Below are 13,298 nucleotides of genomic sequence, written 5' to 3'. Positions count from 1 at the left end.
TTCTGCTTTACGAGCGCTACTCCGCTCAGCATTCGTCAGGACCAAAGGATTGATACCACTCACTGTTCAGAGCACGCTAAAGCGCTCGGAACCAGTGGTGGTTGTATGAAATAATACGACCTGTCAGTGTCGATGCTCTATATGGACAGTCTTCCTCAATTTGAAATTCACTCCTTATTATAGGAGCAATTGTAGTAATTTAAGATTCTAAGGTAATGTGCCCCATGGGCATAGCGGCAGGAGAAAATTCTTCACGTTTGGAGTTATGTCACCAAACGGCTCTCCGCTTGTTAACCTACAGACGGCCACGTCCGCCGCCCGTAATGACCATTGCTATGTTAAACACATACATTGAGGTACACTTATAATTGGCATAACCTACCCTATAAGTCCCTAGTAGATAATAGGGCCAGGGGTTGAAAACTACCTATAAATCCTTCTTACATAATACGGCATGGCAGTTTAGATGCCAGCAGTCTTTGTTGCACTATCATGTGTGCACTGTTGAGAGCCTGTGGTCATATTAAAAGCAGCCCGGTGTTGCAGCACTGCTTTCAAAGGTAAACTTTACTGCAAACTCGAATTTTGTGGTATGGGCACTTTAAAGGAGATAATCTACCTTACATACTTCGGTGGGAGTGGGGTTCCTATTATTATGAGATGGGGTTTTATAAAAATATATTTATAAACCCTGGTTAGGAAGAAATTGCGCATTTCAGTTGTCCCCAAGAAGATAGTTGACCTTATAGGCTAACATGGCAATATGTTATTAGGAGAGTATAAAATATCACCCAAAGACTGGACAGAATAGTATTGATAAACCCAACAACTTTGCATTATTAAATTTATCATTACTTGCACAGAAAAGAAGTTATAAGACCGTCTTTTCTGTAAGCCAAAACCCAGCCTACAGCACTATTTCCTGATTAGTCAGCCCTGAAGGGATTACCCAGGCTGCCTTGATTAGGTGATAAGTGGCTTGGCTGGGAAGAGGCTATCTGATGGAGAGATCTCTGTGGGGCACAGGAAAGCCAGGGCAGGGGGTTGGGCCATAAAGCATCAGCTTCAAAGGAAGAACACGTCAAGCAAGCCTGTCAGCCAGCCCCCACCCATCTCCCTACCAGATAGGAGACTGAAGGAAGGAATTCACAGATGTGAGTGGGGGGAGTTTATGGGAATAAGGCGTACTTTGAGTTTGGTTTAGTTCGCTCTTTATGTTCTGCTGTTACTTCAGCCATGATGGATTTTGAGAGAATAATGCTTTCTGGGACAAGAGTATGCTGCACCTTGGAGGACGTTGTCATGTGTTGGGTTGTTGCCCTTCACCTCATTGTACAGGGGTGCTCCCCTTATTGTCGCCAGCGAACTCTGGATAAATATGCGAGAGGTGCAGAGCCTCTCAGTTCTGCTGCCTGAAACTACAAGAAGGTGGATTGTTCTGCTGGAATCCTGATCTGCATCCACGGGCCTGCCTAGTGAAGACTGTGCCTGCTGTACTGGGACTACAGCTCTGAGGACTACTCAAGAAAGAGTAAGGAGCCTAAAAACCCATTCCCCAGCCATAGTCGCCCTACTAGAGTGCGTCCAGTGGAGTTTTCAGAGATTGACCAACTGCATGGTGGGAAGTGAAGTCCTTCTCTGATAAAGGACCATCTAGGAGATTCCAGACCCTTGGATTTGTGTTTTGGACATGTGGAACCACCAGGAGACCTTCTGGAAGAACCTCCAGAGGTTTGGGAATTTTTGGGGCAAAGCTCCAGGAGGTGACCGATGCAACTGCGAGAGCCAAGCCTGCCACCTTCAACCACGATCCGGATTCCAAGTTCATCCTGCTGAAGAGCTCCGGAGGTCCGACTGCCAGTGTTTGACCGGTAGCTCTCTGAAATATAAGCCGGCAAACCGTCATTGAATTTGGACAGGAGGAGAGCAGTGAGGGCCCTCCATGGAAAAAGCTCCAGGAAAGTTTCTACGTCTGAAGGCAACATTTTGACCAAGGCCTACCGCCTGAGGTATCCGAGCAGGCCTCCATCGTGGTCAGCCTCAAACTTTGACTTTGTCCCAGTCAAGCGCAACCAGATGTCCAGAAGTGACACTATTGGTTTCTAAGTACTAGAATTTGTTTATCCTTTCACAATTCCTATCTCTGGTTCCCTACATTGTGTTTTATGGTTTTGGGGTCATTTTACAGATAGCAATATTTCCTATTTTTATAAATTGGAGTAGGATTTTTATTGTGTGTTGTCTTACTGATTCACTGTATTGGTGTTTTTAAATGCTTTCATGACGATCTACTGAGTTAAGCCTTATTGCTCAGTGTCAACTACCAAGGGTTGAGCAACGGACTAATATATAGAGACCTCATATAGGACCCAATACAGTGTTGGTGGCCTTGTTGCTGGTGTTAGATGTCTACCTACCACCCCCTATCACCCACCTTCCAATAATCATCGACCATGATTAATATGGATTACAAATTAGAAATGGGGCGCAATTATTCATATATAGTATGATTCATTACAGATACTTTACATGAATGTGCGATTAGCACATGTTTCTCGTATGGTCTAACAAAATAAAAATGAACGTTGCACTTGGCATTATTTTAATTAGCAGTCGTTGTAGGGTTAGTGAACTTACTCATATTGTGTGCCTTAACCATACCAATTGATATATTCTCTGAAGTTTTGATTAATAAACCATCCTTATTGTGTAGACATGTACTCACTATAGGAATAAATTTGACTTACATGATGTGTGCCATAAATGCATAAATACTTGAGTAAAATGGACTCATCCCTACGTTATAAAATCTAATTTACATTAGAAATGATTCAGGTATATGCAGTGTGTACAGTAATGTTCCATATGTATTGCATGAAAATTTAATTTTTAGGCATACTGACATAATATACATTTAAGATTTTACTGTTTGCCCTACGTGATATGAATCTAATGTACTGACAGTTCATATTAATTTATGTTTGAGTGTCCACATACATATTAAATAAGCACCATTGAGTTAATACTTTACGTTGTCTTTAGTAGGCCTCTTTAACCGCTTCGCCGCTGCGGCTTTTCCCGCTGTGCGCGGCATTTTTAAAAATCGCGCGTTACGTGACAAAGCCAGCTCGTCATCCGCGCAGCGCAGGTAACGCCCATGACGAGCTGGCTTTGTCATCCGCGTCGAAGGGGTTAATGTGTTGCATAAAATATTGTTTTCCATTTTTCTGAAAACATGACATTTCTTGCTGGTATTCACACGCGTTGTTAGTTGAGGAATAGATACATTACTGCACTAATGATAGAGGGTGAGAGCTTGAGAAGAACACCTTGACAAAAGAACGTGGAGATCTAGAGTGGTAATTGAAAGGCCTGTTCAACAATGTTACAACTTGGTCTGTGTGTGAGAAGACAATGTCGTTCCCATGTCCAGTGTTGGATACTTTGTGAATGTTGCAGTCTGCAACTTGAGAAGGGAGAAAGATAATGTACCCCCGATGATGTGTGAGAGGGGTGTTATCAAAATAATTTTAGTGTGAATATTTGGAGTCTACACTGTCTAAAGTTACTGCATGTTTCCTCGGATTTTGAGATGTTCAGACCTCTATGCTTCCTTTGATTCTTTCCTGAGTGTGGCTTAGGATAACATGTACTTCCCTGGCCCAAGAAGGCTGTTGACCAAGCTTCTGAAATGCTGACAGCTTCTTACTTATTTTCTTGCCTAGTTCTATTTTCTTTTAAGGAATTCTGGAGTTTTGAGATCCTTCAGACTTTAGAACAGTGCTTAATTTGTGCTGGTGTTTTCCGGTGCTGAGCACCGGCACTTATTTCACAGGGCCGAGACTAGCAATGTCTTCACCTGCGGTTGAAATTCCTGATAACGGTTAAAAATAAATATAACTAGGTGGGTGGCTGCCTGACCGCTGGTGGGGTAGGATTACTGTTTAATCTTGTGTGATCTGGTAAGGTGACTTAGTGGTAAAGGAGCCAATCTAATATTAATGTCTGGTCTGGACAGAAAAAAAAGAACACGTTGCTCAAAATAAAGACCTGTGATATGCAGACCTGACGGAGTGCAACACAACTGTCTGTGCCTTTTACTGGAGAAATGAAAGATGAGCGAGAGTGTATAGGACTGGCAGCTTATAGAACGGTTGTAAGTCTTGCTGATGTTCGATATCAGGGATGTAAACTGCACCCCGCAGCCCACACACACTGTGGGGTTGGGGGGCAGTTGGTGGCAAGCCTTTTAATCCTGAGGGGGGCCATTCGAGTTGTGTGTGTAGTTGTTGCAAGTCTGTCTGACACTGTATCTTTAACTGACAGTGCTGTGTGCAGTTGACTTGTGCCAAGCTGCTGACAGTCAAAGTAGAAAACCAAAAAATGCTTTTTTATCTAAATGGGAGGATGCTCCTTCAGCCATGGGCGTAAGAGAGGACCCAGCAGTGCAGGTTTACTCATACTGAAGTCGGCCCCTCAGTTCCTACTGATGTGAATGTGGGGGGCCCCATTTGCATCTGAATAGCTACTGAATAGGACCGTTCTGTCACTGTGCTAATATTAACAGGTACGAGGATGGCCAGTCAGTAGAAGAGGAAACACCCACATCCTCGAAGCCCAACTAGGTCTAAATAAGTAAAATAATATTTTAAAGACAAACAGGGCTCTCGCTGCTGCAGGTAAAATTTCTTGGGCAATGGGAGATGCCTCTGAGGTGGGGGTGAGCACTAGCACTTATTTTTCTCCATCACACTTTGACTAAGAACAAAAGAGAGAAAAACACAAAAGGCAGAAAGGAGGACGAAAAGAAAGAATGAAATACAGTGACAAAAGGATTAAGCAGAGATGACAAAGAATGTGCAGGAGTAAGTTAGAGGGACGGGGACGGGGCGGTGGGTATAAGATGCATGGGCGCTCAAGCCTACCCTTCCTTGGGTTTCAGCACAATGACCTTCTGCAGTGCTGCTGGTGGCTTCTGAGGAAATCTTATTATTTTACAAATTAAGCATTGCTTTACAACCATCCTCTTAGCTTGGACTTCACTTTAGGTAATTTCGATTTACTCATGTACAGATGAGAAAGTTTGAGTCTCTTCTCTGAGCAACAAATACTTTTATTAATCTTTTATATTACTGTGAATTAACACCGTGTTTGCTTGATTTTAGTCCGCCTGAGCTTCTTTGGGAGGCAAGGCTTTCTCGGGGTGATCCTGTATCTTTATAGTATGGTGCTAAGAATTGTCAACCTTAACTTGATTGTAAATTTGTAATAAACCTTCTTAAACATAGTTACTGATTCCTGGTCCTTATTGTGTAGCCAAATTGATTAAACTGTTAATTGAAATTGGTTGATGTAATGTTGACTCCCATCACCTCTCAGGTGGAAAATAAAAGGTGCACCAGAGGACCAATATTAAGCAAGTGGGCCCAGAGAGCAGTGGATCAGGTGCTAATGAAGGTAATACACTGCTGCAGTAGTTGCAAGACCTTTCAGAGAGGCGAGCAGTAGCCAATTGGAGGACAGCTGAGTTGAAGAACATGAGTAGAAAGATGTTTGAGATATATGTAGATAAGAGGAAGACTGTCAGTTCAGCAGCCACGCTAATTTAAGAGGGGTTACCTTTGTTGGATTACAGTGATTGCAGCTCAGAATCCTAATGGTCTGAAGTAGGCACGTTGTACTTCTGTTGGAGATTATTTATTTATTTGTAAAGTTCTATATAGCATAAACTTGACCTGTGAGAGTATCAGAGCACTATGCAGATGGTTAAAACAAAAAGGAAAACAAGAACGCAATCAACAACATAATCACGAGAGATCATAACAGTGTAGGTTTACAGATTGAGTAAGGTAACATTTCTAGGACAAGTCGATAGGACACTGAGCATGATCCAACAGCCTAGTAGTAATCATGGGAGTAGATTAAAAGGTCTAGGTGATCATGAAAGAAAGGAAAACAAGAAAGCAAGCAAAAAAATATTCAGGCGTAGTACAAACTGTGAAAGTTCTCAAATTGAGAAAGGTAATATTTCTAGAACAGACCAACTGGATAATGGGCAGGGTCAGACAGACTAGTAGTAGTCATGGGTGTAGATCGTGAGTCAAATTGAATGATTTAGTGAAGGAATTTGTCCATAATTAGTAATGTAGCTTCTTTTTTGAAATATGCAGTTTAGGGAATGTAGTAGCTTCTTATGCAAGTAATTCCAATAAATCCAGGAAACAAGTTGGAGAATAAATAAAGTGTTTATTCTCATCAGTAGGACCCACGACTGATCACAGCGAAATCCAACAAACATCTGAATACATCTTTGAACATTCTGGATTGCTGTGATGTCAAATAGAATAACATATAACCAACACTATTTAAAATAATATTCCCACAATAATAAACCAGAACAAGATAATAACTTACTACACATCCCTGGATTTTATGGTAGAACTGACTAAGCTTAAAATATAAAGAAAAATCTATTAAAGTATAATAACAGAGGCTAGACCAGAGGTCTTCAAACTTTTGTAGGTTGAGCCCCCCCCAGCTGAATTTTTTTAGATGCTGGCCCCCCCCCACCACCTGACAAAAATGTGTGGAATCTGGGACACTACATAATCGACTGCCACGCGCATATCACGAGCCATATCCATCAAATAATGTTCTACACAACAAGAATGTTTAGTAAACTACAGGTTTGTGAGTGGGTGTGGTGAAATGACAGAGGCTTACTATACAGTTCAAAACACAATTTTCCAAGATAAAAAGTTGTGCAAATTGTTTTTACTTGGATGCTTTGTTCCACACATGACATAGATTAATAATAACACCACCAACATAAATGTGACGGGTGTGCATGTTTTTTACCACAGACGGTCACTCTGTGGATGGATATTTGCTATAGCCATCCTCAGGTTGTGCTCCACATCTAGTCTTAAACGGTATTCAGTATACTGCAGGCTCATGGTTGCCCCATACCTGTAACCTCCAATATTCCAAGCCTATGCATCACAGTGTCATTAACTGTCTAGCAAAGCCTCTTGCTAGGGTCAAATCTGCTAGCGCCGGTTTTCTCCACTCTGCATTTTACTGGCACCTCTGCAGGCACAGTGTCATGGGCCACGTCATGGTGAAGTTACAAGACTAAGGGAAGACACACCAGAAGCAGGTGTGTGAGAAATCAAACGTGCAGCACTGAGGTATGTTGGTATGGCCCAAAGCAAGGTGGCATCCTTTTCATTTAATGCTCAAAAGGCTTGGCAGTTCTGAGCAGCTCAGAGCTGCAGTGCCTGCATGCCCTCTGTTAGTAAGGACTGCAGTCACGCAGTCTGTCTCCGGCTAATAGTATATGGGTAAACCAAACGGTGAGGGGGAAGAGGGTATGGGTGAGGGTGGTGAACGAATGGACCAGGCAGCCAACACAGCAATAATAACTGAACTAATGCCTGCCTTGAGGCTGGTCGCCTTGCAACTACCTTGTGCCCTGAGCAAGAGCCCCTTCCGGTGCCCCTGCCTTGCTATGGACGCCAGCAGCACTGAATTGAGAGAACACGGAAAGCAGCACTGGAGCCATTCTTGCACATTCAGCGTTTCCCACTCACTGGTAAGTTTGCTAAATACTGCCATACTGGCCATTTGTTCGTGACGATTTCAGGCTTAAGCATGACAAAATTATCAAAAAAGATTGTCTTCATTAAGTCTACACATTTTACAATGGACTTTGCCTTTATTTACTTTTATTAAGAGACAGTTATCTTTAACTTCGCAGCTTTCAGAACACTGCAAAGTATGCAGCGATGAGGGGAAAAATCTCGGCTTTTTGTATGAACCCAGCGCGAGCCAAGAAAATACAATACAGATCTTGCCACTTAACACCAAGTACGATAATGTGGCCCATCCGTAGCTGCTTCCTGTTGTGTATTTCATGTGAATTGTAACACTGTGAAACGTGACTTGTTAATCCTAAACACTTTGCATACTGAGATTACTAGTTTTCTCTTTTCCTAGCAGAATGAATGCACATACAATTTCCACAGTACAAAATGCACCTAGTTATGAAAAGCAGATGTTTTTTGATCAATAGGAAGTGCTCTGCAGCAGTTTAAAGATCTTTTTCGAGTTTCTCACAGCTCAAAAGGTTATAATTCGTAATATTTATCCATTCCCATGGACTTCATTGCTTTGTTTTGCTCGCGAGGAATTGTCACTTATAGTGGTTGAAATGTCACTCATGACTGCAATGAAATAAAAAAAAATGTCACACATAGCAATCTGAAACCCTGGCAGCTATGTCTTGCGCAGCACATGAAGAAAGGAAAGCCTGTGAGGCGGCGCAGACATTAGGCTTGATTGATCACAAATTTTGAAACGGGAAGGGCTTGAACTGAAATGCTTCAGCTGCGGTGGGAGGCAAGGAGTCTCCTCTGAAACCAAAGGCGAAGGAACAGGACTGTCTTCCTTTGCTTTCGGTTTAACAGGGGCCTCCCGCCGCAGCTCTAACAATTAACCCCCTCCTGGGACGGTGATTAACAGAGAAAAGCATGGGCTGATCGGCCCGAGGATTTCCCCTCCCTCCCCTCTACCGGAGTTCTCTAGTGAATGACAAATGTAAGATTTTCGGGTGGAGTCCGCGCCCCCCCTGGGATGGTGTCACGCCCCCCTGGGGGGGCGCGCCCCACAGTTTGAAGAACTCTGGGCTAGACGATAACAGAATATAAAAATGAAAATAAATTGGAAATAGATGCAATTTCTCAAGTAACCAAGCAGGATTAAGTTTGGAAGATGGCATGCGACCTCTTAATAAAATAAAAGGTGATACACCGGTTGTACTGTGAGGTGTGATGTTGTAATTCTAAACGTTCTGGAATAAAAATGAAGGAATGTTTAATCCATTAGCTACAGCAGTTTGCACACCTTCCTTTAGTAAACGATTAGCATGCTCAACAAGGCCATTAGAGGATGGACTGTACAAAGGAACTAATATGTGTTTGACATCCAATTTACTTAGAAACGTGTTTATTTCATGAGCAGTAAAGTGTGACCCATTGTCAGTTATAATTTCTTCCGGTGTACCCTCAGTGTAAAATAGACGATGTAAAAACAAAACAACAGAGTTGGCATCAGCATTTTTGACAAATGCAAAATAAATCAATTTTGAAAAATAGCAACAATTAAATATTTCTTGTCTGTACTCAAAGCAGAAAAAGGACCAGCAAATTCGAAACCAATTTTTTTCCACGCTCCGCTAGGCCACTGAACAGGACAAAGGGGAGAGTTAGAAGCTTTCCAATGTTTATCTGAGCAAAGACATTGGGGACACTGATCAACATGTGTTCTAACTTGATTGTCAATCCCAGGCCACCAATAGGTTTTGTTTTATTTTATTAATGGTGGCAGTAGTGCCTGGATGCCCCTCATGAGCTAAAGAAATTATAGTGTCTCTAATACCTCTTGGTGGAACAAATGTATCCTGTCAAAGCAAAAAATCGTTCGAAAAAGACAATTCAGCAGCAATTTGAGCAAATGTTTTTTCTTCTAAAGATGAATTCCTATCAATGGGCCAACCATTAATTAAATATTTGTTAACATTTTGTAAACAGTCATCCTCTGCAAAGTTGCGAATCCAATCATCCTGAGTAATCTTATAATTTGGTATTACATCTTCAATTGAATGCACACACTCAAAATCATCCTATGAATTGAAAGATTCTTGAATATGTGGAAGCACATTTTTGCCACCAGGTAAATATTTGATATCAAAATTGAACTCTTGAAGTCTTGCCAACTATCTAATAAGTCGAGAAGATCCTTTGTTAGAACAACTATCACAGAGCATGTACATTAATGGTTTATGATCGGTGTACAACTGAAACTTTATTCCCCAAATATAAGTTTTACATTTTTCCACGGACCAAGTGCATGCTAAAGCTTCACGCTCCATAGTGCTATAATTGAGTTCAGCAGATGTTAAAGTACAAGACGCCAATGCAACGATACCTTCTTGTCCATTAACAATCTGACTTAGAACCGCATGGAGACCTTTTGCACTAGCATCTACTGTTATAATGCTCTGAACACCGTAGGTAAATGGTTTGATTGCAGGAGCATTAACAATTAATTCTTTTACAGAGGTGAAAGCATTTTGTGTTTCCATACACCATTCAAATTTAGCATGTTTTTTTAATAAGTTTGTAAGGGGATGTACAACTAAAGCATAACCCTGAACAAAGCGAGCATAATATTCGCTTAACCCAAAGAATGCTCTTAACGAATCTTTGTCAGCAGGGGAAGGAGCATTTTTAATTGCATCAAGTAAAGAGGTGTTAGGTTTAATACCCAAACTAGATAAATTATGGCCCAAATAGTCCACATTTTGAGAAAGAAAGTTGTATTTTTTATGTTAACAGTCATGTCATGTGTCTGTAAAATACTCAAAACTTTTTCCAATAACATATAATGTTGTTCCAATTTGTCTGAATGTACAAGAATGTCATCTTGGAAGGCTTGAATACCAGGACAGTCAACAAACATTTTGTCCATTAATCTTTGAAATATGCTAGCAGCTGACGCTAAGCCAAAAGGGAGTCTCTTATACATGTAAACTCCAAATGGAGTTACAAAAGTAGTGAGGGGTTGTGATTCGGCTGACAAAGGAATCTGATGATACGCTGATCGTAAATTAATGGTGGAGAAGAATTTTCCCCCGCCTAATTTCGCTAACACATCATGAATTTTAGGTAGGGGATGGGCATCCACAACAATATTACGATTAAGAACTCTTAAATCTGCACATAACTGAATGTCACCGGCATGTTTACATGCTACCACAGCAGCCGAAACCCACTCAGAAGATTCAACAGGGCAAAATATATCTTCAGAACATAATTGATCCAGTTGTTTCTTAAGGTCATCCCTGACAGAGAGAGGTACAGGACGTACTTTCTGAACAACAGGAATTACTTTATCTTTTGACTTAATTGTGTGTTCAAAGATTCTAACTGAACCAATATCATTACTGAACACAGCTTTGTACTCATCAAATAACTTGCTTAACATAGAATCATGCGTTTTGCTGTCACTAACTGATAGAACTGGTAGATCCCCAAGAACAACAGGTTCATGATGCCCCAGTTTAAGTATTATACCTAAACTAGCTTAGTCACGCCATCCCAAAATGTCTCTACCATTCACAGCTACATAAATTTTAGTGTGAATAATTCTATTCTTGAACTCAATTGTATCATTAAAATATCCGACCATAATAATATCATAACCACCAAAGGCTTTAGGATTAACATCTAAGGGACATAACTTGGTGTTAGGCCACAAGTTATGAAATGTTTTCTCATCCAAAATGGTAATTGGTGAACCAGAATCTGCCACAACATCAATAGCAATGAAACCAATTAATACACTAAATTAGGTCCTTTAGCATGTTACTATCAAGAGAATTGATATGAATAGATAAAGCAGCAACATTAAGAGCATCACGAATTTCATCTTCAGTATAGACTAAATTAACTTTGCTTTTGTCTTTAGGTACTTTACAAACAGTGAAAAAATGTCTGTTCTTTTTACAATTGTTACATCTTTTACCTTGAGCCGGACAGTTAGTATTATTGCCAACATGGAATTTAGAGCCACATCTGTAACAAAAATTTTTAGATTTGCGTACAACAGTTTTTCTATCCTTAAAACGAGTGGTGACTGCATTAATGTTACATTCATTACTAGCATTTGAAGGTAAAGGCATGACATTAGTACCGGAACTCATTGTGAAAGACTCAGCTAAAGTTTTTGATGAAGTAACAGAACACTCAAAACTTCTGGCAATGACCATAACTTCATCCAAAGTAGGATTTTTGTATGTTAAAATGTGTTCCTGAACCTTCTTGTTGTAGCAATTGAACACTAACTGATCACGAAGTGCAGTGTCAAGATAAGAACCAAATTCGCATTTGGAAGCAAGTACTCGGAAAGTGGCTAAATAGTCCTCAATAGATTCCTCTGGCAATTGTTTGCGTTTCACAAAAACATGACGTTCAACTATTATAGATGGCTCATCTTTATATTGTTTCCCTGGACAAGCTAAAGCATCAGTGAAAACATTCCATGTATCATCAGAAGATGGATTTTGAATAAAAGATAAACTGTCAAATAGTTGTTGACCCACATCTTCCAGATGATTAAATAAAATTGCTCTTTTCCTTGAAGGGGAATATTCAAGAGCATCTATAGCTTCCAGATAATTAGAAAAAACTCTTAGCCACTTATGCCAAGGAGTAGGAGGTTTACCTGGAACTTTCAAAATACATGGTGTAGGCAAAATACTATTATACAAGTTGGCTATTATAATCAAAATATTTCAGAAAATAATGAAGCTTAAAATATGTTAGCAAAGAAACTTGAAATCTCTGATGTTTTCATGTGCCAGTAACACAGCACGAAGTGAATAAATTCCCACCATTGTCTTGTTGTGCATGAAATACATTAAAATCTATGAAGGCTTGCCCAATGTCCAAAGATGGCCGCTAACACGTGCTGATGTAATCACGTGGATCACAAGATCTGAAGGCTGAAGACGTAATGCGTAATCCGCAAGAAATCAGTGTGCACAATATGGAGCGTGAAAGAATGAAGGCAGCTTGCGCTGGAATAAATGTGCGCTTCAAATAATAGCAAAGCCCATCAACAAGCAACGGTAAGGCGGATCATTGTGTGCTTTTGAAAAACAACACACACGGAGGTGACGATAATGCAGGAACAAAAACAAATCAATAGCAAATACAGTACCTACGAGTTCTCTGAATCGATCGTTATTGTTGAAATCGTTAATATTGTTCATAAATCCAAAGTGCTGATAAAGATCTTTAGATGGTCGGTGGGTCAACGCTAAATCCGGGAATGGTGTAGGTTTAAAAAAAACACAAATTTCAAACGTCGCCAAAATATGTAGTAGCTTCTTATGCAAGAAATTCCAATAAATCCAGGAAACAAGTTGGAGAATAAATAAGGTGTTTATTCTCATCAGTAGGACCCACGACTGACCACAGCAAAATCCAACTAACATCTGAATACATCTTTGAACATGCTGGATTGCTGTGATGTCAAATAGAATAACATATAACCAACACTCTTTAACGTAATATTCCCACAAAAGTAAACCAGAACATGATAATAACTTACTACAGGGAATCAGTCTGATTTCGGGTGGTAGGGAATTCCAAATTCTACGGGCCATACCTGAGAAGGCTCTGTTGAAAGGTTTCTTTTTATGGAATTTCTATGGTTTCACAACAAAGGTGCTG

Source organism: Lissotriton vulgaris, chromosome 7, assembly GCF_964263255.1.
Source record: "Lissotriton vulgaris chromosome 7, aLisVul1.2, whole genome shotgun sequence".
Taxonomy (NCBI): Eukaryota; Metazoa; Chordata; class Amphibia; order Caudata; family Salamandridae; genus Lissotriton; species Lissotriton vulgaris.
The sequence above is the reverse complement of the archived record's forward strand: the minus strand, read 5'-3'. Positions refer to the sequence as shown.